General features: G+C 46.0%; 1 long non-coding RNA gene across 2 annotated transcripts; it reads right to left on the reverse strand.

The window, feature by feature from the left end:
• Positions 1-698: 698 nt before the first annotated feature.
• LOC309882400 lies at positions 699-17,414 on the reverse strand. 2 transcript variants are annotated; one of them, XR_014318284.1, is made up of 3 exons: positions 17,211-17,414; positions 16,401-16,489; positions 699-4,247 (listed from the first exon to the last, which is right to left on the reverse strand). It is a non-coding gene; the product is annotated as an uncharacterized lncRNA (long non-coding RNA). The 2 variants fall into 2 exon arrangements; XR_014318285.1 differs by having other exon boundaries at positions 16,360-16,489.
• Between the last annotated feature and the right edge of the window lie 3,734 nt (positions 17,415-21,148).

Genomic DNA, 21,148 nt, shown 5'->3' on the forward strand with positions numbered 1-21,148 from the left:
ATTTTAAACTAACTTTACCATTTATCTTTCATGAGATTTTCATTACTTTCCTATCCATTGAGGACAAGCTGGAGCAGTCAGTTTTATCGTTCATTTGTCTAATCTTCCCTTCACTGTGGGTTATTCAAGCATCTGAGCGTGATATTTTGCTGCCAGCCCAAACTAGTGTTTTAGTGTGCGCTGACCCTGCTCCTCCTCCTGTAACACGCTGTACTGGCAAGAATATGCACCTTTAAAACAAAAATACTCCCTTCCAGTCTCATTCTAAGCTGGAGCAAAGAATGGAAATGATAATAGTGGATTTTGTTCATCCTGTTTCCCCCTAGAAAGTTGCTTTGAGTTATATTGGGCTTGCCTTGTGCAAACAAAGTAGCAAGGTTTGATTCAGTAATGCCAGGGGGATTTCTGGCTTTGGCTAAACTATAAATCTCTAATTTTGTTAATGCACACCTATGGAATTCCCAACAGCCGTGGCTCCTGGCACCTAGAAAACAGCTGAAGGACAATAACAGGGTTTATGTAAGTTACTTATTTGTGTGGAGGCTACACTGTAGCTCTGCTGGAAATAATGGTAATTCTCCAGTAATTTACATCAGTGAAATGATGTTATTCCCCGATTGCTCTGCAGTTAGCTTGTGCCACTGCTACAACCCAGGAATGGAGCAGGTAGGATATGTTGTTAAAGAAATCAGCGCACTTCTGAAGGTGTTCCTTATGGCCACCAGCCCCCAAAGAGTCTCTCTGCTTAAGAAAGAGATGGACAAGTGGTAGCAGTGAGGATCCAGAAGTATTTTTCAGGACAAAGCTCAGTGTTGTTGATGGGGTCGCATGAATGGGAGCCTTACCCCAAAGGGAGACGTGGTGGTGTACAGAGAAAGAGCTGTAAATTGGCCAGGAGAGCAATGATCTGCATCCAGCCCTGGTGTGTGGATGGCCTCCAGCTCCATCACCCTTCCTTGCTCAGGCCTGGCTGCAGAAATCAGGCACTGAAAATGCTGGAGAAGCCTTCCCAAGTCTTATCAAAAAATAAAAATACCTATGTTAGTTAGAATGGACAAGGGAAGGCAAGGTGCATAGGCTGTTCCTTACCAGAAGGGCTGGATAGAGGGTAAAGATTTATTATATGCTTCTTTAAGGGGTTTTATTATTTTTTTTCAGGGATCAGATGAACGTGACTGCTAATGGGAAAAACCCAGCGCCCACAACAAAGGCATGCGGATGTCAGGAGCTGCCCTTCAGCCTGGTGGGGGGGAAACTTACAGTGATTGATCCCTTCATCCTGGTTAAAGTGTGGAAAGAAGGCAGAGGCTGGATGTGCTGCAGAGTTATTAGCAGCAGTAATTCCCTCCCCGCCGCTGCTGTCAGCTCCCTCTGCAGCAACCAGCCACCGGAGCCGAGCAGGGAGAGGCTGAGCGGTGCCATGTGGCACGAACACATGTCAAGTCCCGAGCCCTGGGGACAGAAACTGGGACAGGGAGCTCCCAGCAGGAACCTCGGCAGCTTCTTACAGCCACTGCTGGGTGCTGGAGCCTCCCCTACCTATTAGCAGACAAAAATAGGGCCACAAGGCTGCGACGGGGACAGATGATGCTGTTCCTCTGAAATCAGATGTGTATGTCTGGGGTGTTGCATGGTTTCTGCCTCAACAGCTGGATCGCATCCTCATTCTTACTGCTCACTAATGTTCCAAAATTAGCTGCGCCGAGCTCTTGCACATTTAATTTAAGGTTTTTAATTCTCCTTATAGACAGTTGCACCCAGTAGTGCATCGCATGAGGAGGTGTCGGGCTGGTTTCCATACAGACCTGCAGTGCTAGATGCTAAGGAAGAAAGTGGGGAGGAAAGGCTTGCTCCTCTCAGCAACACCACCCAGGTAAATGGGGCCCGTGCCACTTTGCAGGCTGTTCAACAAGGAATAAATCACCGTGTTTTCAAGCTTGGCAGCTTGTTTCTCATAATTCCTTGAGAGACAGTAATTAAATATCACTGCATTAGTACCAATATGTCCCAAGCAGAGAACAAACTCATACTCATAATTATGTAGCCATCACATTAAACAAACGAGCTGCTCATTAAAAATAGATGCAAAAGATTCAATTAGATCTGGTGCTGTATTAAGAATCTGATGACATGCTGGCTTTATTTCCATTGGTTCTAGCAATATCGAAACAGCTTTTTGTAGTGACCCAAGAGGAATATATTTCTTTTTTAAATACCCATTTCCTTCCTAATCTTAAAACTACTGTTAAGCACCTTTTCCTTTAAGTGAAGAGAGAAAAACAAAAAAAAAAAGGAGCTTTATTGTTTTCTAGCATTCCAGCTGCGTTTGGAGGCATAAAAGGGCGAGGGAGCCCAATCTTTATTCTGTGTGCTACCTCTAATATAATTCAGGACAATGTAATAAAGAATCAAATCCCTTTAAGGATGATTACTGAACACACAGAATTTCTTCTAGCTGTTACCTGCCCCTCCTTCATATGCTCGGAGCACCAGAAGAGCCGGGGCAATGCGGTGCTGGTGATGGGAGCGTTGCCTTCAGTGTGTGCTCCCCGGCCAGCTGGGCACTGCCTGCCCAGTCTCAGAGGGCTTCGGCATCGCCTCAAGCTTAGCAAGTGGTTTTGTTCTCCCAGCCTGGTCTCATTTAAACCCCCTGCCTGTGGCCCTGCCCCACATGTTTTGGAAGCAAGTTGCCTTTTGCCAGCACACCAGGATTATGCTTTCTCCGTCTCTGCTCTCCTTCCTCCTGAAGTGCTGCCCAGGGGACGGGGCTGTAAATTGCATTCCAGTTCTGTCTTAATCCATCACCTGGACCAAGGAGGAGAGTCCTAGCAAACACTGAGACAAAATCAGCTTTGCTTTTCCCCTGAATCTCTCACCTAGTGCGCAATACACTGTCGACTTTTAATTAAGTGTAGGCAGATTATCCAGATTCAAATGGACTGTGCTACACCAAAAATAAAGCATTTTTATTCCTGTCTTTGACCTTTTTCTACATCATAACTCCAGTTTATACTAAGATTAATATAGAAAATAAAACACTTATTTTCACAATCTGATTTAACTCTGGTTTTGTTCAACTGTGCTTTACTTTATTTGAGTTAGTTCCGCTCCCTCTCCTGGGTCTGGATAATCATGAGTTGACTGAATATAGTGTGGAGAGACATATTAAAATTTATACTTATAAAATAGCCTGATGCAGCGTCTGCTGTAGATGGCAAAATAGATCGGATTGATTGGGCATTTGTCTCCGAAACAGAGGGTGGTTTTGATGTATGTGCATAATTTGTAAGTGAATTTGCTTCTCCCTAGAACTGCTGCGTTTGATGTTGCATAATTAAGAATTTCATCACCAGCCTGAAAAGTGCCCTTCAGTTTGTACTGGGGCTTGATTTCATGAAGAAATCACCTTCTGGACACAATGCACTTGGAAACCCCAAGAGTCCCAGCTGCTCTGGGATATTTGATGTGATGGGCATTTAAAGGACCGTGAGTTTATGGGTGATATCATTATAATGACCAATTTCTTGACACCACCTTGCAAGTCAATATATTCTAGCAAAGGGCACTAGCATGAAAAGTTGTCCACCTAATACGCTAATCTGCAAGAGACATGAAAAAGGGAATATTTCAGGTATCTTTACAGTCAAATTTCAGCTCTTGCTGCTGTATCCAGCCTATAGATGGCTGTGAAATCTCTTCGCAAGGTGCATTGTAGAGTGAGGAATAACTTTGCAGTGCCTCCAGTGCAGAAGAGGAGATGGTGATGGGGACGTGAGCTTGCTTCTCCAGTCTGGTGCTTGCTGTGTTTTCACGTTCTCATGAAGACACAGATTCCTTCAGAAAAGTAACAGATGTTGGCTTTGTGTGCAGCGCATACAAACCTGTGTCTTCAGGAGGAGAACTGCAGGCTGGAAAGCAGAGCACTGGCAGTTGCTGCTGCTGTCTCTGCCGAAACTTGCAGAACGTATGTTTTTTCCACTTTTGCCCACATACTTTTCCCTAGCTAGCTCATTTCCCTTTTAAAAGACATTCTTTTCCTTTTTTTTTTTTTTATTTTTTTTTTTTCCAAATGAGTAACAGTTTCTTATGTGCCATTTTACTGTCATCTCCAGGAAGGTGCAAGGAGTTGCCACGAGTGGAAGGAATTTGTCTGTGCATTTCTTCCGCTAAAGGGAAAACTGTGACTGTCCACAGCCAAGCTGCTGTTAGCATTTCCCTTTGCACGACTCTGTTCTGAAAGCTCTTGACTGAAGAAAAAAAAAATATGCAAAAGGTTAGGTTTTCTTTACACTTATAGAGCCTTTCATCCCCCAATGACTGAATTTATTTCATCCATAAAACAAGAGTCTCAAAGGATCCCACTTGTCTGTACATGGGATGGGTTGATTTGTATTCTGCTGCTGTTTTCTGTAAGATAACAAATACAGGAGGAGAACATCAATCCTGGTATTTTTTTTTTCTTTCTTTATCTACCCTCCCATTCTCTGTTGTGCCACGACTGCTAATAGCATTCTGTTTTAGTGGTGGTTGTAATGAGATACGGATGCTGAATATTGTCTTTTTGTACCTGTTGCACATATACAGATGCTGACTGCAGGCTTCCCTCCTCCTCTCCTGCTTCTGTCTGAGCTGAATTCATTTACCTCAAAATTACAGATCTGTAGTTGTAAACCCACCGGGTCAGGGAGATACTTGGAAGAAAGATGTAGTCCACTCACCCCTCCTGTATACTCATACGTTATTATCACTCCCTTGCCTCCCTTCTTTTTTTTTTTTTTTGAAAACGAGGGACAAATACTCCATCCTTCGGCTTCAGTTTCACATCATTCACTACAGTCATTGTGTGTAACTAAGTTTAATTATTTATAAAGGTGAGACTTTCTGTACTTGTAATAAATTTCTATACTCATAAAAAGCTGGGGATTCATAATACCCAGAGCTAAATTATTTATCAGCCAGAAAGATTGTGGGAGCCATAGTGCCAGGGTACTTCTGAAGACCTGAGCTGCCCAGAAGGGTCATCTCCTTTGGGCAGAGCAGGGATTTGACCTTGCTCTTTCTACTCCCTTGAGCTTTCCAGACAGAGGAAAGTGTTTGGCATTATTCAAGCCCAGGCTTTGAAAATTATGCATTTGCTAGAAAAAAAATACAGTATGGAGACATGATTTGAAACCTAGGAACCAGATATCTGTTCCTCATATATCAAATGGGAATAGCAAAGGTGCCCATCAGAGATGCTTGTGAAGGGCAGCACTGTCTGCAGTCACTCATGTTTTGCCCAGAAATACAACTTCACCCGTGTGGAGAAAAAAGGAAGGAAGGAAGGAAGGAAGGAAGGAAGGAAGGAAGGAAGGAAGGAAGGAAGGAAGGAAGGAAGGAAGGAAGGAAGGAAGGAAGGAAGGAAGGAAACAGACAGAAGAAGGAGAAGAAAAAAAATCCACTTGTCAGAGCTATTAGATGAACCTCAAAGCACATTCATAACTCTGTTGTTCACCAGCAGCAGGGCTTCAGGAAAAAAATCTCCATAGCAGCCAGCAGCACAGGTGATATAGTGCAGAGAATCAAGGGCAGGAAGTCATCCCCAGATTTGTATTTTTGTAAGTAACTGAGAATTTCAGTTTATTTTCAAGACAAAAGAACTGAGCAGGGAAAAAAAAAAAAAAAGTGTTGCTCCTTCCATCATGAAATACATACTGTGGCAGAATGCTGCATGCCTTGTGTCAAAGGATCCATAGTATTGATTTCTTGAAATGAAAAATAAGTTTAAGGTGGAGTGCTTGAAAAAAAAAAATCAATAAAATTTAAAGTGACTGAATAGAACTATCAATTGTAATGACAGCAGTCAAAAAGCCTTATCCACTTCCATAACATTTTGGTGTCTGGACCTTTATTTTCATTACATTTGTCATTGACAGAACTCTGACCTTACCTTACCAAGCTGTCTGAAATTAGATTAAAATTAGTTTGGCCGAAAAATGCCTCTTTTCATTCCTCACAATGTTTGTAAGCAAAAAATGGAAAACAGAGCAGAAGTGCAAATGTCTGCAGTGTAAATCGGGATGCTACAACCTGGCCATCTGGGAATCAAATCTGAAAATACATCCTGAGATTTAAGAAACAGACTCAGCTTCCAGCAGCTACCACCCAAACTACCTCCCAGGCTGCCAGACCAGAACTTGAGAACGTGAGGCTCTTACAAACCCTTCTTCATTGTTTTTGCCCTTTATCCCCGCAAGAACTGAATTATCAGCAATCAATAAACAAACAGCCCACATGTGTCTGAGGGCAGTTTCCCCCTGTCCGCCTGACTCGTGACTTTCATCTCAGCCTTGCCCATCTCCACCATCATCACCATCACCACCATCATGGTGGGGCTTGTGGGAGGACTCGAGGCTCATGCCAGCCTCAGGACCCCAGTGCCCTGCCCAGCATAGATATTAAGAGTGCACAGGGCAATGCTGGGGAAAGGTATATGTGGGAAGATGGGGTTGAAGGAAACACTTTGCTCTTAGAGGGTGTCAGGTTTGTGCTGCAGCTCCGGTTAATGCGTAGGAATTCATTATTCACTGTTATAAACCATCTTATCTCACTGTACATCATGTAAACAGCGGCATCCTTTTCCACACAGGATGCTCCCTGCACAAGATACCACCGTAACCCCTGCATGACCAAGGCAGTGGCTTTTTTGGTGCCTCAGGGATGAGCAGAGGCCCGGTAAGACCAGCAGGTCTGCCTGCTGCTTGCTCCTGAGCCCTGCTCCTTTCCTTGCCTCTCCCTTTGCTTCGTGGCCTGGCTGTGCCATCTGCTCCGAGCAGCCCTGCAGCCTGCTGTACCTTCCCCACCCATCATTTGCAGCCTTTCCCAAGCAGAAATCAACTTTCCCCCTCAAGCAAGCTCTCCTGCTCTGCAGAGAGCTGAACAACCACCTAGCAAATCCACGGTGATATCTAACCTGGTATCATCAGAGCAGTGCCCCTCTCTGCCTCCAGGCAGCGAGAGCCCAGGATGGACAGTGCCCATCGCCTGGCTTGGCCATCCCCAGACACCTCCTTGCTGCTGGCAGCCCGAGAGGCAGCAGAAGTGTGGTTTCTGGCTGACCTTCTGGAGGCTGCTGGGGCTCTGTTGTTTAGATACTGCCTTGCACACCTACAGCAGCCTGAGATGGTTGAACAGCCGGGGTGTTGATATCGCTGGTTTGCACCCTTACCAAAACCTTATTATTTCTTTCAGTTTCCCCGCCTGTCTGTCCACACTGACCTGCTGCTACTTGTCTTCTCCCAGGGGAGAGGCGATGTGTTTTTGTTCTCTAGCAGCACGTAGGAGAGCGAGGCCTGAGCTGCTTGTGCCCACCAGAAAAGTCATTCCCAGCAGTGAGGACCAGCAACCTCTGCAAACCCGGCATGGTCCTGGCCTGTCCTTGAGCTTCTTGCAAAGAGCCAGTCCTTCAGTCTCCCTGATGCCCAGGGAGTGCATCTTGAAGCTGCTGGCCACCAGAAGGTGAAGCAGGATGTGCCGTTCAGGGTGAAACACTCTGGCCACCCCGATACTCTGCATTCAACAGTGAGGCCCATGCCCAGGGCTGAGGTCCATGTGCACGGCAATGTTGCTGATGTGGGATGCATCAGATGCATTTGTCTGGGCTCTCATCAGAGGCTTCATGTCTGCCGGTATCTGGAGGTTGAGTCCTCCTCTCGTGGAGAGTTTTGGCCTCTCTTGCTCCAAGTGATGACATTGCAGCATACTCAGCTGATGGGAAGAGCTCTCTGGAAATATTGCTTTGTATTAAAACTAAAAAATCAAGGCTCTAAATAAGAAGCTCAGTGGCAAGTGATTTTATCTTTCTTAAAGCCTTTTGAACTTTTGAAAGCTCCAAGTGCTTGATTTACTTCGGGGTCCAGATGCCAGCTCAGGCTGATTATTTTCGAGACCTGTTCTCTCGTCCCAGGTCACTGAGTTTTGCACTTGATCTTCAAGAGCACCTTGGCTTCCACTGCTGGGCTCCTTCGGGAAAGAACGAGCTTGCGCTCAGCTCCAAGGAAAGCAAGTCCAGCCTCCCCCAAAGCACTGGAGTTGATTTACAGGAAAAGGGCCAATTTTTCCTTTATCACTTCTACTGTTGCAGAGAGATGAATTCTCCATGGCATAATAGCGGAACAAAAATAGATTGCTTTTGTAATACACTATACAACAGGCTGGAATGCATCAGCCTTTTTTCCTCAACTCTTCTTTGACAAATGGAACTTTATCTATCTGACTTTACCACATCGTTCTCCTTCTCACTTTTTCTCCCCTTTCCCAAAGTCCCTCAGGAGCCCAAACGGTGCTGCCTGCGGTAGCAGAACTGTTAGGGCCATGCATATTTTTCTGACGTGGACATGTACCTGATTTACCGGTTGCTAGTGCTGCAACCAGAGCTGTGCAGAGTGGCTCAGCGAGGTTGCGAACACTTTCTTGCTGGCTGGAAGGACAGAGGTTTCCATTTGCAGCTACTGACGAGCAGCAGTGGTAGGATGACTGGGCTTGGGTCAGGTACCGGCCAGGTTTCTGTTTATATGGGGCTGGTTTTGTTTTCACAGATGACTCACAGTCATTTTTTTGCACTGCATTCCTGTTCTGTTCAGTTTTGAAGCAAGAACAGCATTAGGGAAATGCCCTTGTCTATAGAAAACCTTCTAATTAAAACAACTGCTTGGCTGTGTGCAGCTGAAGGTAAACAACTCTGAAGGGAGCATTTGCTTTATCAGTACGTAGAGAAAAAGCAATAAGAGATCACAATCTGTCTAAAAATGGATGTCAAAGTGAAATCCCTATTTTGCTTCATCCACAAAATGTAAAACCTTTAAAAAAAAAAATTATGCTTTTTGTCAAACGCATTTCAGCATTGGGGGAAAAAAATGTTTCCTTCAACCAGGGTGAAACATCCCCTTCCACCTGAGGGCTTTGCAGCTTCATCCTTCCCCAGATCCTCAGCAAGGTGTTTCTTTAAAAGAAGGATGTCAAATGAGACTAGCAAGGAAAGCAGTTCCTCCATATATTGCATATATTATGATTCTGTCACATATTTTCACCCCTTTTTTTAATTTTCCTTTTTATTTTTTTAATTTTTTTTTGGTTTATTTCCTTTGCACAAATGATAAGTGCTTGTGGATGCTCCAATGGCTGCGGGGCTGCTAGCCCAAACACCAGTGACAGCCCAAATCTGTGCCCAGAACCCCTCAGGGTCCCCATGGTGGCACACAGGGCTTGCAGTGGCACACCAGGGACATCGCCCCAATTGGACACAGACATGTGGAGCTGCTGGTGGGGAACTGCTCACATTCAAGACCGAAAAGCCACAAACCAAAGCATCTGATGGCTTTTGGCACCGCCGCGGGGAACCCCTGCTCCGACTCATTCTGTCGAGCACCAAAAGGGCCCGTGCCGCGAGCTACAGCCCCATCAGGCGCTCTGGGTGAGGATGCCAGATTTCGGGTGCGGGGAGTGGGCTGCAGATGGCAGGCACAGTTTGTGAGCTCACTTCTCTACCCTGGGGCCCGCTGGGCAGGATTGATTGTGCCGCTCAGAAAGCGGCATTAGCAGATGTTATTGATGTGGGACCGGAGTTATCCACAGCCCGTGCTGTCGATGTAGAAAAATACCACAGATGGCATCGTTTTTTAAAACCCCTCTGCCAAAATCTTTTAAAACAAAACTTGCCATTTCTGCTCGCATTGATCCTCCCTCCCTGTTATTGATTTTCGCTTTTTCCCATTACCGATGCGAGGAGGGGGAGCGCCCTTTGCAAGCCGACTGACTGAGGGAAGGAAATAATTCCCAGAAATCCTGTTAATGGTGGGGGGAAACTTGTTTTGCTTGGGTTCTGATTTTGTTTTTGCTCTGCTCTTACTGCTCTATTTAACATCAAAATAACAGGGATGTTAGACTGGCTACCAAGTCCCCAGGTGGCCATAAGGAGAACTTGGTGCTGTATTTATGTGACGGCTGCACCATAAAAAAGGATCAGTAAATGCTTCAAGCAGAGAGTTCAGCCCTATCGCCTGATATGAACTGGAGCTGAGGAGGGATTTTGGAGCCTGAGAGACGCATTTTCAGGAAGCTGAGGAGGAAGGAGGCTGCTGGATAAGGTAGAAGAAAACCTGAGACCTGGAAGTCTCAGCCTTCCTTCTGCAAAGGGACCTGAGGTGAGTTTGACATGTTGCAGTGGTTTTCATCTCCACATTGCAACTCCTCTTCTGCCTTACTGAGAACTCACTGCAGAAAATCAAGCATGGCTTCATCCTTCCAGGAAGCGAGTCAGTCCTAAAAGAGCATCCTTAAGGTGGAGTTGTACCTGCAGAGCTTTTCAGCAACAGAGCTGGCCTGTGCCCAACTGCTGAGCTGGAGCAGCTCACTCCCAGCCTGGATGTCCCAGTGCAGCCAAGGAGGCCATGACCTGCCACGAGGTGTGATTTAGGGGTACAGAGGGTATAAACAGCCAGACCCTGGCACTCGTTACCAGAGCTACCATCGCAGAAGCTGTGATTGCAGCCACCCCTGCCGTCTGTGCCAGGAGGGGGACGCAGCACCCCATGGACTCTCGCCATCCCAGCATGTGTATCTAGAGGAAAGACAGGCCAGAAATACAAAAACAGACCTTGATCTCTCCAGGAAAGTGTTGCAACCCTGAGTCATGTCCCCTCACTGGAACCAAACAACTTTTTTTCTGCTTTGCAAACAGTGACAACACCATGCTAATGCAGAGAGCAGAACAGGAATAGGTTCACCCCTGCCACATGGCTGCAGGGTCTGAATTTGCCCCTTGGAACCTCTCTTCTATGGGAAGCTGAATTACAGAGAAATCTGTGCTGCCTTTTGTACCAATTTGTGCTCACTGAGATGTTTGCTGGCTAGATCAGCCAAAAGAAAGTCATGATGCCTTCTGAAGGAAGCTGCTTATTATTTTCTTGGGCCTACCAGATCAAAAGACAATCACTTTTAACTAATTAGTAACTGTGCAATGCTTGATCAAGGATCAGGGTGGTACCCCTCTGGTGGCAATGTTTGCATGTGAGCTGTCCTGGAGCAAGCAGGGTCTGTGCTGAGGAAGACCCATGGGATGCACTACACCACATCCCTCTGGCTCCACTGTCCCTGCAGCAAAAGCCCTGGTGCGGCTCAGCACCAGCTCAGGACAGCTGGAGGGAACATGGAGGAGAATCAGCCTCTGATTTGTTTTCAGAGCCATTACATTTACGAGAACAGACCTCTTCTTGCAATGTATTCACATGAAGTTTTGTGTCAAGCAGCAGATAATGGAAATCATCCTGGTGCCCATTACTTTGGTGGCAGCTTACCTTGAATGCAGCATTCAGTCCTGGGCACATCATTACCAGGCAAAAATAGAGAAGCCGGAGACAATTCAAAGAGCAGCTAAAATGATTTTGGAGTTGAAAAGATTGATTTATGAGGAAAGATGATGAACTAAATATATATAGCTTCACTGAGTAATGACTAGGGTTATGGTTACTATGTTCAGGCATACAGAAAAGAATTGTTGTGTGTGTACGAAAATGTGATGCTAAGGGGAGCACGATAGAAAAGGCAGAAGCAGAAGTCTGAGCTCAGTAACAGGACAAAATCTCTGTGAAATAGTCTCCTAAAAGGCATGGAAAAAAACTCCCATCTTCTTATGGGCATTTAAGAGAAAACAGGGGAAAATGTAGAAAGTGGTTATTTATCCAATTGCTTTTTAATCAATCTATAAGCCAGAAAAGCAAAAAAAAATAAAAAATAATAAATAAATAAATAAATAAATAAATAAATAAAGAGATTCATTTTCCCTGACTTCAGTGTTCCTTAAAAATACCAACAACTATGGTGGAGGAGAAGCTTCACACTACGTATCTCTCAATGAGATCTGGATTTTGTAATCTTGGCAATTCTCAGAACCCGACAAATACTCCCTCACACTGGGGACAACATTTCCAACCCAGTCGGTCTGTGGTTTTGGGGGTTCCTTTTGTTTATTGCACACCGCAGAACCCAGAGGACGTGGGCGAGGCGTCCTCGGGCGTGGGGCTCAGCCTGCTCCGGCTGCTGCTGGAGCTGCCCCCTGCCAACACCTCTTCGCCAGGCCCAGGACCCTTGCGAGGCAATAGCCATGGAGAAACCCAAGTCCCATCCCATCCCTTAGCCCTCTGAGCCAAATTTCCCAGTAGGTTTGCAGAAATGCTCGCTTAGCCCTGGTAAGGGAGAATTAAGTAGAAGAGAGAATGATAACTGGAAGAAGTGGACAAAATGGACAAAATCCCTTTTTCTTCTGTCCACTGGGATTCTCCAAAGCCCTGGAGAATATGCACAGTGAGTGCTTTTGGAGTTTGAAGGGATTCCAACATCCCCAAATGGTTTAGTTTGAGAAACTGATGTTGGAGGCCATGGTCAAGGGCCACCATGCACAAAGACCCTTGTTGATGCAGTGTCCAGCTGAGAATTTCATGGGGAAAATCTGCACCCTTAAAATTAGCTAACCAGCAGAATGGCTAAAGAAGTAGTTGGCTAATTTGGATCGCAGCAATGCTGGCACTTCACACTGCCATGCCTGTAGAAGTAACAGCATGGAACATTAAGTGATATAAGTGAATGTGCTATTAAAGAACTGAAGGGCTATTTTTTTCTAGATGTCATTTAAAAAAAAAAAAAATTGCCTCATTTAACCTCATCCTAAAGCTGTTAAAGCAATTTTACACATTGCTGTTTACTTTTGAAGTATGTTGAGACCTTATTTTATTCCCTCCTACCACTGTTCAAGGCTAATCAGAATATATTAATGCCTTTACAGTAAGAAAATCTATTTTCCATTGCAATAAACCAGCAAATGAACTTAGAGATTTCTACATATTCTGATTACCAAAGACCTGTTCTTTTTCTTGTCCAAAGGCTAAGAAAGGAAGTCATGAAAGAGAAGTGAGATGCTGTATGACACAGGCACCTATTCGTGGAAGAGAATTACAAAAAAGCTTAATGGTTAAACAGTGGGAGTTGAAAGCAAGCCTAAAATGACTCAGGCTGTCCTGAATAAGGAGGCTTTCCAAAATCTGGCCATCAGCAGGCTGGTGAAGCATTTTGCATCCCTAAAATCAGCTCTGTTTCCCAAAGGGGAAAAATACCTGCTCGGTAATAAAAACATGGGCTATCTGCTCTCAGTGCACCGGCTCAGGGACACAAGAGGTGAGCGATTCTGCATCAGCCATGCTCACCCTGTGCTGAAAAGCACCCTCCCACATACAGCAGGGTGCAGGTAAAGGGGAGATGTCTCAGGCTCCCCTGGGGCTGCCTCCCCCCGTGGGCTGCGGATCAGGGACTGTGCACGGGGCGGGCGCTGAATCCAAGTGAGCTGATGGAACATTTTGATAAGAGGACTGCACGGGGACTTTGCTTTGGGTTGTTTGCTCTCCCTGCTTAGGCAGGGACAAGCAATCTGAGCTTGTTTCTATCCCTCTGCAAGAAGCCAAGGAGAAAATTTAGGGGACTGCAGGAGAGACTGTGGAAAGCTTTGGGAGATAAAAACAAACAGCAAACAGAGCAACACGAGGGGACAATGCAGTGTAAAGGGTAGGAAGATTTGCTTGATGCCTATGGACGAAGGACAAATATGCAAAAGCATTTTTCTTTCTCACTGCAGAGTTTGCAGTGCTTTTTGCAGTTGCTTTTTTTTTTTTTTTTTTTTTTTTTTTTTTTTTCCCTACGCAAAAGAGACTCATATCTCCCCTGCTTCAAAAAATAAAAAAAAAATAGAATCTTGGCTCAGAAAGGGTCAACAGATTTATGGCTAGCTTTAAATCAGTGCAACTTTACCTGGGAGGTTTAGTTTTGGATGTATTCAGAGCAGGGAATAAGCATATGAATTATTCTGGTATAGTGGTAGTAAATAGTCCAGCGGTCTCAGACCAATTTCTGCGGTGCCATATCTCATTCGGGCTGATAAATCCAGCATGTGCAGCTGCTGAAAACCAAGCTCCAGGTCTGTACAACCAGTGACTCGCTGACCATGTCCCAGCCCCACCCCAGTAATGTGTTTTTTGTGATGCCAAGATCTGGTGATGGCCTCAGCCTCCCTTGATTCATTTGCTGTTTCTCAACATCGGGAAAAAAACCATTACCATGTTAGATGGTGAGAAAAGCTCTCTCTGCAGCTGGAACAGCAACTCTTCCTCCCACTACTAGAAATTAAAAACAAAATTATAAAAATATTGTTGTGGATAATTTCAGCCCAGAAATACTGAGCAGCTCTTATGAATGATAATGTTTTCGCTAATGCTTCCTGGTAGAGCCACATCCTTATTCCTGCTGCTCGGAAGGGTGGTTTAACATGTTTAGGAGGTTCGGAGAGCTGTCTGAAAGCAGTCAGTCAGTCTGCACTGTGATATTTTGGCTCTGCCTGTATTTTGTTTAAAAAGCAGAAGTAAATGTTGCCTGAGGAAATAAAAAGAATTGAGAGGAAAAATGTGGCTGTGGAAAGCCAGCTGTCAGTTATCCAAAATGTATTAAATCCTGGCAAACAAGTCTCCAATATCACCTCCAGCCCACTTTCTCCTTATTTTCCTTTCCTCCAGCCACACACAGTCTTTATGCCATCAGAGCACTAACAGAGAGTTGATGGCCCCCCAAACTCCACCACCATGAGGTCCATTTGACCAGCCCCAGCACCAAATGGAAGCCCACGGGATGTATCAGTGCTGAAAATTCAGTGACCTGGATAGCACCGAGCACTGCGCCATGCTGCAGTGGAGTGAAAACAGCCTGTTCAGAAAACCAGCCCTGGAGACCTCCCTCTCACTTATCTTGAATCATCCTTGACACAAGGGAGGTGTGAGACTGGCACCCGTGTACAGCCACTTGCTTTTGAATTTACAAGGTGGAAAGTCCTGGAAAATTGCCCTTCAAATCCAAACCTGACTTCCCTCGGATAGATAAAACAGCGGGATTATCTTGTCTGCACTATCTCATTCAGCTGAGACTTTATGTGCTGAATGCATTCCTGATGTGCTCTCCTCTGAGGGGCTGCTGGTTGCTGTATGGATATACGTGGTGGTGGCTTTTTGCCAGAGCATTTTGGTCCCAGCAGCAGAGGTTGTCGGTTCAGCATTTGTTTGATATTGCTCTTTGCTTGATATTGCTCTTTGCTCAGGAGAATTCTTCTCTTCTCTCCTTTCCCTCACAGCTATCACTGTGCCTCTCCACGGTGCTCTTAGCACCATTTAAACCATGCCAGCACATCCTATTTTTACACGTCGAGAAATTGCAAGCCTATAATGAAATATGGGCACGAAGGAGAGCGTACAATAGGTGGTGCAAAACGCTCGCCGTGCAGGTGAGTCTATAAAATAGCGATGTGTAAAACATCTCTGAGCCCTGCTACGTTTTGGCAGACTATTTCCTTTTGGTTACAATTCAAGCACTAGTACAGTCTGTAGAGACTTGCACAGATTTGCCTTGGGGCTTGCTTGTCTAAAATATACACCTCTGCATCTCTATTGTTTCAGAGCAGTCAGGATCAGATGGGATTTTTTTAAGGTGTCTGATCTGGGAGAGAGTTCTTCTGGGCTGATGCCACTGTACTGCACAAGATATATAGGCTTATTTCTCGAAAAGCTGGCTCTAAAAAGTGCTTGATATGGAGAAAATTCTTTTGAGGTGTGGGATTGATGGCAGCAACAGCCAAAGGACCGACCAGAGGCTTTCATTCCCAGGGAAATGAAAGGAAAAATGACCCTCCTACATGGATTGTTCTGCTGATGGGCATTGTGCACAGCTCCCCCTGAAATTATTGCAAGTCAGCCACCAGGGGAAGGAGAAGCCCTCTGGAATTCCTTGCAACCCATGTTCTGACTGAGGATGCTCAGGTTGGCATTTGTGAGGGCTCTGCCACCTTTTGCCAGGCTGGCCTGGGACACCTGATAGAGTATTAAAGTATTGGCCAGATCTGGCCAATGTTGGTGGGATGCTCAGAGGCACAATGGTCCCTCTGTGGAGAGCTCTGTGGCTCTGCCTTCCAATGAGAATGACAAAAGTTTGTTGGTTTTTTTTTATCCACTCCATACTTGTTCTTTCCATGCCTGGCAATAGGAACAGGCAGCAATGAAAACACCAGTAGCTTTCTATTGAAATGTCTTCAAAATGTTCCCAGACTGGGCAGAGTGGCTGAAACCCATGCACAAAGCGTGGCTCATTTTTGTGCTTTTATGGCCCTGATTTGCCCACTCTGATGGCTGGACCTTGCGCTGGGTGAGGGCTGGTGCTCGCCTTCGCCTCTCCCCATCAGTGCTCAATAGCCTGTGAAGAGGGAAGGCTTTCTTTTAGTGGGAGCAGGTGTTTGATTACCTCGCCTTTCTCTTTTTGCATTCAACACATCCCCAGCTCACCTCTCCAGGAGGGATAAACTTGTGGTAGTGAAAGCAGCAAGGGAAATCACTTGAAAGGCGACATTGGAGGTAGGCTGCCGAGCAGAGAGCTTGATGAAACAAAAGAGGAAAGAAATGAAAGAGAGCATTTAAAGTATTTTCCCTCCCTGCGGCAGCGCTGCCAGCCTCACACAAGCCTGTCCCTGGGTAGCTGCCCCAGGCTGCACCCAGCAACTGGGAGAAATTCAGTGAGAAATTCAGCCCCCTTCCCCATCCCTGGCAGTGTCCCCTCCAGGGGTCCTTGCCTGGAGGCCACACCACTGCTGGCTGCTCTCTCACCCCCAAACCAGGAGCTGTGGCTTCCCCTCGCAGGACAGGATCCAAGGAGAGCGAAGGCATCCCCAGAGGGGACATTGGATCCGCTGCCGCCCGTGCCAAGCCGCAGTCACGCAGCGGGGCCGTGCTGAGCAGCAGCAGCTGAGGACTTGGCACCTGAGCTGCCCTTGGCCCGAGCGCCCAGCTCCATGTGCCAACACCGAAAGGGCTGGTGGGCCAGAAACAAGCAGGACGGACACACGGACTGATGTTTTTTGGATGCAAAAGAACTGGTGGGGACCCTGCCTCGTTTTAGCACACCCCAGGTAAGCATCCATCCCACCAGCTTGGTCCCAAAGGAGCAGACAACTACCATCCAGGCTACATCTTCCTTTCAAAGATAGAAGGTGGCCATACCTCAGTGACTCCAAGCCCATCGCTCCGCTCTAACCATCTGTCAGGCTCGCTGCCACGGTGCCTGGGTGTTTGCTCAGACACTGAAAGGGAATTACCCACCTTGTATCACGGCAGATTGTCTTTTGCCTTCTCGCCACTCCATTCCCCTGGTGAATATTTTGGATCTTTGCCTCTAGTGGCTCAAATGCAGGTGTTGGATGATTGCCATGGAGAGTCAGGGACAGAGAATAAAGAAATTCTTGGTGTCTTTGGATGAGGTTGAGGTTGGAAGGGATTTGTGTCAGCTCTCCCAGAGTTTGCAGATACCAGCACAGCACTGGGATCAAAAGATGAGCAAAAATGATTTCTAAGCCACTATTGTTCCCTTTAGATAACATCCTCCAGCGTTGTGCCAGAGAGTGGCCCAGAGTACAGACTCAAGGCCAAACTGGGAACATTTGCCTATTGGAAACATCTGCTGTTCTTCTCTGCTCCTCATATAATTTGCCAAAATTTACTTCTCGTACGTTCCTGGCTCAGAACACTTTGTTGTGAGGCTTAATTCGCGGTGTGTAATCTTGTGACACATTGCTGCCTGATGATGTAGGACATGGAGATGATGAAGGAGGATGACTGGAGTCTAAACACACCAGAAAGAGTGCAGTGCCCAGCTTGGAAGCTGGACAAAATATTTTCATAAGCATCAGCTAGCTTTGCTGTTATTAGTCTTAAGAGCTGGAGAGAATGAGAAAGTTGTGCAGCCAAAGATAAAAGGCCTTTCAATAGATGTGCCCATGAATTGAATGCCCTGCTGAAATTTCAAGGTTTCTTTGACCTCCTGATGTGATAAAATGAGTGTCCTATGCTGGCATGTAAGCTCTTCATGCCCTGTGAGGACATTTAAATGCACTCAACAAGCCTAGGTGCCCTGTAAAGCACACCATTCCCTTAAGAAGACACTGTTGCATGATATGGTTCATTTTCCCTGCCCTAGATAAACACTACAGCTCATTAGAGCCTCCAGCCCTTTGGTTGAAGGATTTCCTGAAGGACTTTTCTGGATCAGAGCACGGAGTGGTGGGCAGTGGTCTCACTGCACCTCAGCTCTTTGGTTTCTCCAGGTTGGCCATCTCCAAAGTCAGTGATTCAACCCATCCTGAACCTGGGATCTGAAATGTGTGGGTTCAATCTATTTTGCTCTGATAATGCCATGGTCTGTCCTTTAATAGGAGAGGTAGGGAACACAGATGAACAACCTCAGCAAGACACAGGGAAAATCAGGGAAGATGAACTCCCCTCACCCAACAAAAGCTGGGACTAGGTGCTGATATACAACTCCTACAGCCAAAGAGATGTGAATGCTCCTAAAACTCATTTCTTACTTATTTTTGGGTTGTTTGAATCTAGAGGTCAAATACTAGACTTTAGCATTGCAGTCATGCCTTACATGAAAGATGAATATATGAATACTTTATAACAGGCTAATGAACAATTAATAGTTAATTCAACAAATGGATAATCAAATGTTATGGATTGTTATACAGTCCGACAGGTCAATATGCTGCCTGTGACCATGGCTGATTGCTACCAATAACACCTTGAGTGATGTGATTACTACCAGCTTTAACACAAGACGTTTGTGTCTGGGCAACTTCTATTAACCCTCTCCCCACTCTTCTAGAAATAGAAACTTCCTCCATTGCATGCCCAGAGTTAATGGGTTATGATAGGAACATAAGGCTGTGGGCTGTTGAGTAGCTCATTTGTAGCTCAAAAACTTGATTATGGATGAGCAGAAAGAAGTAGAGACAGATGAAGGCAGACTGCAAACGACGACAACATCTGCTAACTGAACAGGCAAAGCTCCGAGTGCCAGAATTGCGCATCCAGAAGTCAATGAGTGGTGGGACTTTTAATCTGTGCTGGGGGGGCTCAGGAGGATCCTAGAGATTCCTTCAAGGTTTAGCCGTAAGCCTAAGTGTCTACCCGACTGTTTTAAAATAAGAGTTTGCAGAGCAGGTTAGCTAACTAGCCCAGATGAGTCTGTGCAAGAGAAATTGCTCTTTCATGATCTCAGCTCTGCTACCATACAATCAATTTTGCCTTTAAGTAGTAGAAAGGCTCCCTGGAAGTTGCCAGCTCTGATTACAGTGTGAAACATCTAACCTTGGTTTACAGCAACCGCAGTTGCGTTCCCCGTGGCTTGAGATTTACTTGGCCTGAGGCTGTGCTGGGCGAAGGGGGAGAACATCCCCCCAGCACCCCTGGGGAGGTGCAGACCACTCACACATGCCATCAGCAAGATGGAAAAGCAGCTGAAGGAACAGCTCAACGTGGGCTCGTGTCCTGAAATGCAACCGCACAGCCGCTGCTCGTTTGTCCTTGGAGCTGCAAGGATTGCTTGAGTGACGGCCGAGGCATTTCACACGCCAGTAAGCACATTCTCCCCAGGTATTTCTGATCGCTGTTCATTTTGTTTGCTGACAAGTTTGTGGCAATATGCTCGCTCCGGCTAAAAATTACACACCGGCTAAGAGATGAACAGGCTTAATTTTCCTCACTTTTACACTGGTTTTGCAATCAGTGTAACTTCAATGACCCTTTACTTTTATACCAGAAATAGTACTGAGGAAATTGGATTTAACAGAGTAAAGAGCTGTTCGGTGGAGGTATCGTAGGAAGGGAAAGACAAACCAGAGACTTTTTTTCCCACTCTTCCTGATTCTGGCACAGGCTAAAAGCCAAATCTGCCACCAGTACAAAACAAAGCAAACCTCAGACTGCTTTAAATGCCCTTGGTTTGTAAAAGCTGCTAAGGAGCCTTATGGTGCCATGTTTTCTGCATCTCTGTGCGCATCCCCTCCAAAACATGAGCAGAGCTGCCGTCCTGGTGCTGTATGAGATGGTTATGATCCCCAGCTGGCTGGTTTCAAGTCTCTGCGCCAGGCCAGCTACAAAGAATCTCTGGTCCAGAGACCACTGATGTGAAGATTCACTGTTCTGAGGTCTCTGAATCATTTTTTTCTGTCTCCTCTCATTTCTTCTCCCACCTGCTGAGTGTTAGAGGCTTGATCAGCCTGGTAGAGCATGCAAATATTAACATTTTCCCCCAGAAGTGCTAACAGCCACATGAACTTCTTGCTAATGGGTGCAGCGAGCAGGAGATGTCACTGGTGCATCCAGCAACTGTCCCAGGGAGCCAGAGCTAACACCTGGGGGCTGTGGCCATGTGAGGCAGCAGGAGCAGCTTCCCCTCCCTCTGCATTTCTCCTCTGGAAGGACAGCCCAGAGGGACAGCAAGGAGGGGGAGCTGGCTGCGATCCTGAAGGCATTTCAAACCATTACCAGCTTGCAGTAGAAAATGTTTCCCAGCAGATGAATAGCCCCAGGGGTATGCGCAGACAAAAGATCCTTCTCTCAGTACGTGTGTGGATCTCAATGCCAGTATCCAAGTCATTATTGCATTTTCTTTTTTTTAATCCTCCCTAATTTTATAATGAACTTATCCTTGCTTATTTGCAGACATTTGGGGTTTGTGCCCTTTTATATGAACATAGATAGAAATAGGATAGGAAATCTTTTTCCTATGGATTATGGAGAAGTGTCCATGTCTCTGCCACATCCAGAGTCCATGGGAAGCTTCTGGCTGCCTTGTTCCTGCTCCCCCTGTTCCCAGGCCCTCTTCTCGACTGGCTGAAGGTTATCTACTGGGGGAAGGTAAGAAGATAAACCCTGCTGGCATGCTAATGCCTGCTGAGTGGGATGTGCAGCCTAGAGAGCGCAAGGAGTCCGCAGCACTTGTCCTGGGCAACGGAAGGAATGAATCAATTAATCTCCAAAAGTGGGGACTTCAGAGTTGATGAATGGCACTCAGTGAATATTAAACTCCCTTTTCTGTGGGATGGATGTTTTCCAGCCTGGCAAATTTTGTCCCTGCATACTTTACAAGAACAAGCTGCAGTGCTCTATGGCTGTGACTAAGGACTGGAAGAGAGAGCACCTGCCTGGGGCGAGTTCCTGTAGCACTTCCAGAAACAAACATACCTGTTCCAAAAGAA

The sequence above is a fragment of the Aythya marila genome (genome assembly GCF_965140915.1).
Source record: "Aythya marila genome assembly, chromosome: 11".
NCBI classification, from domain to species: Eukaryota; Metazoa; Chordata; class Aves; order Anseriformes; family Anatidae; genus Aythya; species Aythya marila.